The sequence below is a fragment of the Dryobates pubescens genome, chromosome 9 (assembly GCF_014839835.1).
Source record: "Dryobates pubescens isolate bDryPub1 chromosome 9, bDryPub1.pri, whole genome shotgun sequence".
Lineage (NCBI taxonomy): Eukaryota > Metazoa > Chordata > Aves > Piciformes > Picidae > Dryobates > Dryobates pubescens.
Genome location: NC_071620.1, coordinates 22,582,123 through 22,586,493, shown reverse-complemented (window position 1 = coordinate 22,586,493; position 4,371 = coordinate 22,582,123).

Sequence of the window (4,371 nt, the reverse complement as noted above, 5' to 3'; positions counted from 1 at the left end):
GATAAGACTTTCTGAAATATGTGTGTTAAAGTGGGCTACCCTTATTGTAAAATCTCCCAAAAGCCATAGAAACCTAGGCTTTTACTGACAGCCCACACTGTCTGATAGCCCCATATGTATTAATCCCAGTATGGTCTGTACATCAGACCTCTACATAGCACCATAGACTAGCATTTGCATCCAAGAAGTATCACAATCCCTGCAGAGGCTCTGGATATGAGGAAGGGGAAACTTCCAGAGTCTTAGTTTGTTGGCCAAGATCAGACTAATTTTCAATCTCTTCAGCCTCTACACAAGCTGAGTGCTATCACCTGTCTCCCTACCGTCTCTCTCTGCCAGTCAAAACTTCTTTTTAGGTATTTGGTGAGCACTAAGGTGAGCACCATCTCAAGCAAGCTACGCCTTCAGTATGTTTTTTAAAGATTAATTTATAGTCAAAGACTGTATGTGTACAGTCTTTGGAATGAGGCAGAACTCAGCCTCAGAAAGTCCCTCAGAAAATCAGGGAGACATTTTTCTTAGGTAGAAGAAAAGATACTTTAATATGTGACTACAAGTGGGAAAGGCAAAGGTCAGGGAAGAAGAAAGGAAGGAGCAATTAGAAAATAGGCAAATAGTTCCCCCAAGAAATCAGTTAAAACAATGCCTTGCCTCTTTTTAGACACAGTGCAGTACTTAATTGTCTTTATTAACTATTTCTTATCCTCCCAGAAACCATTAAGACGTTCTGAGCCCATCCAGAAGATCATGGGCATAAGTGTCTGAATTACAGTATTAAAAAAACTAGAACAGGATGCCCAGAGAGGTTGTGGAGACCCCTTCTCTTGAGTCCTTCAAAACCCACCTGGATGCATTTGTGTGTGGCCTGCCCTAGGGGGTCCTACTTTGGCAGGGGGGCTGGACTTGAGGTCCCTTTCAACCCCTAACATTCTGAGATTCTGTGAGCACCTTCACTATAAACAACTTACTCCTGATATCCAGTCTAAATATACCCTCTTCCAGCTTAAAGCCATTAACCCCTGTCCTATCACTACAAGCCCTTGCAAAAAGTCCCTCCCCACCTTCCCTGTTGGCCCCCATCAGGTACTGGAAGGCTGTTATAAGGTCTTCTTCAGGCTGAACAGCCCCAGCTCTCACAGCCTGTCCCCATATGAGAGGTGCTCCATCCCTCTAATCATCTTTGTGGCCCTCTTCTGGGTCCACTCCAACAGTTTGATATTAAACTTGTGTTGGGGGCACAAGAATTGGATGCAGTACTCCAGGTGGAAGGGTCTACAAGAGCAGAGCAGAAGAGGGAAATAATCTCTCTTGACTTGCTGGTCACACCTTGCTGGCTCATGTTGAGTTTTTCCTCAATGAACACTCTCAAGTCCTTCTCCTCAAGACTTCTTTCAAGCCATTCTCCATCTTCCCTATAGTTTGTGTTTGAGATTGCCCCAGCCGAGGTGCAGGACCTCGCACTTGGCCTTGTTGAACTTCATGATGGACCCAACTCTCAAGCCTGTCAAGGTCCCTCTGCATGGTATCCGTCCCTCCCAGCATGCCCACCAAACCACACTTGGTTGTCATCTGCACACTTGTTAGCTTGGTGTCAGCTGCAAATCTGCTGTACAGTCAATGCCACTGTCTGTATCACTGACAAAGATATTAAACAGCACTGGTCCCAGTCTCAACCCCTGAGGCATGACACTTGTCACTGGTCTCCATCTGGATACTAAGCTGTTGATCGCAACTCTTGAATTGCCACCATCCAACCAATTCCTTATCCAGTGAGTGATTCATCCTTCAAATCCATGTTTTTCCAAGGTGATGACCAGGGTTGTGCAGGACAATATCAAAGGTTTTACACAAGTCCAGGCAGTTGACATCAGTTGCTCTTTCCTTACTCACTGATGCCGTAACACTGTCATAAAATGCCACCAAATTCATCAGACATGATTTGCCCTTGGTGAAACTATGCTGCTTACTAGCAATCACCTCTTCTTCATTATCTGTGTGCCTTAGCAGAGCTTTCAGGAGGATCTGCTCCATGATTTTGCCAGGCAGAAAGGTGAGACTGACTGGCATAAAAACAAGTAAAAGGCAAGTGTCATAGCTATCTTCAGGAAGGGAAGTTTCTCCTTATATGCCATGTGCTGCAGTCCTCTAAACTCCATTAGACTCGCACTAGGATAGCCATGTATTTCTTCGCCTGGGAAGCCCACAAGCAGGCACAGTGCAGCTGTGAACTCCCAGAGGGACATGCTAAAACTCTCTTGACTCACTGACTGCATTCCAGCTACCACATCTGAGTTAGTTGTTGGCTGCCTTTACCGTAGAGGTAAACAGCTCACTCACATTTACTTAAACTCTTCATTGTACTCCAGGATTCTCTGCTCCTTTTCAGAAAAGCTGCTTTCTAGCCAGGTGGTGTCCAGCCTGTGTGACTGTACAGCGTTTTTTTCATCCCATATATGAGACTTACAGAGCAGTACAATGATAAATACTGATCTTACAAAAGTCTTAGGAGAACAGTCAGAAGGCTTCACCATCTGTTGAAACATTGCAAGGGACAAGCAGTTGACAGCTATTTGCCATAAAAGAGAAGTAGCCCAGTATGGATATTTGATGGATGTTTGAATGGAGGCATCAAGGAGCATGATGTCAGTTTTCTGAAACTTAGCATATCCAATATGAACTGAAGCCAAATTCTGAAGCCACTGATACAGCTAAGTTGTATTCTATGTTGTGCTTTTGTGTTTAGTTGTTGAAATGGATGGTTAGTTTATATGTAAAAGGAATCTACACAACAGTAATGATTGCTTTGCTATTGGTTGGTGAGATTACTCCAGAAAAGTTTTAACTATTGTTGATAGAATTGTAGGAGGCCTTATGGTGTCAGAGACCAGTCTACTACAACAGAGTAGATAAGAAAGCCATGTTATCTGACAAGTGTTCACTATCTTACTAATTTTGTTGAGAAAGACTTGATTACATAATCAAACATACAGGGATAAAACTCCAACTATAGACACTTCAACAGACTTAATATACCCAGTTACAGATGAATCTAACTCAAGGCATGGGCTGGGAGCTACAAAAGGATGAATGACTAAAGCATACAATGTTATAAAATGTAAATTACAATCCCATAAGGAAGGCTGAAACTACAATTAGCATAAGAGACAATACAAACACAACAGAACACCACAGAATAGGGTTCTAATTAATAGGAGAAAGAGCAGTATAATCACAGACTAAAGTCTGTTTGTCTCTACTTCAGCCTCTGATTTGCACTGGAGTCTTGTTAATTAAATATTGATAATCTACCCTTTTTTGGCCAATTAAATAATAGTTGTTGTCTGTCCTAAGTTGAAAGGTCATTTATCATCTACAGAACCTTGCTCCAGATTCATTCCTTTCATCTCATGTCTTTTATTTGAAACAGCTCTTCTTGCTATGACAGCAAGTACTGAAAATCAGAACTGACTGAAATTGCAACTTGTCAAGCTATTCAAGAGTATACCAAACATTTCATTACACGGAGGGTGTTCCATGACTAAAGAATCTTGGTAAAATGTTTTGGGGTTTTTTTTGTAGTTAATATATCTCTATGCTATTTCTTCAAAGAAAACAAGTACATTTCCTGTAATTCATGTTCTTGAAGCCTAATATATCATTAGTATGGAGCACTTCAAATGGTGAAGTTTTCAGTTTCAGCTGTGTTTCCACATATGACACACATTTAAACTTTACAAAAATAAATTTGTTTACTAGAGGAAAGATTTTTTTCCTTTCCATTTCATTTTTAGAGATGTTCTATAACAATCTACAATCTTTGAATATTTGACAGCAAAGTCTTTATGAATTACCTTGTTGAAAACTAATTTGGACCTTTCTCCTTGGTTTAATGACAAAATGTAGTATTTGGATTTTATCATGTTTACAAATTGGCCTGATGCAGAAACCCAGTGAAAAAAATATTTACTTGTTATTCATAAATACCACATATTTCATGCTTGGGCCAAACACAATGCAGAAATATTTATGCTCATGTTCCCTAGTAGACTTTGTGCAGATGGTATTTTGAGAAACCTAGCTATGAGATGGTAAATGAAACGGTTGGAAGAATATGGTAAAGGAAGATGGTCTTTGTGACATGGTACAGAGTTCTTTAAATAGAAAACAGTTAGGTACAGTGAAAAGTTAAATTATTTTCTAAAAACTATTTAGATCCTTGTCCTTCTTCATTAATGTTTGAAGTTTTGATGGTAACAGTATTAAATGCTCACAGTAAATATCTGTAAAGATTTGTAAATACACCTCCTTCAAGAAGGGATTTGATTTTCCCTTCCCTTCCCTTCCCTTCCCTTCCCTTCCCTTCCCTTCCCT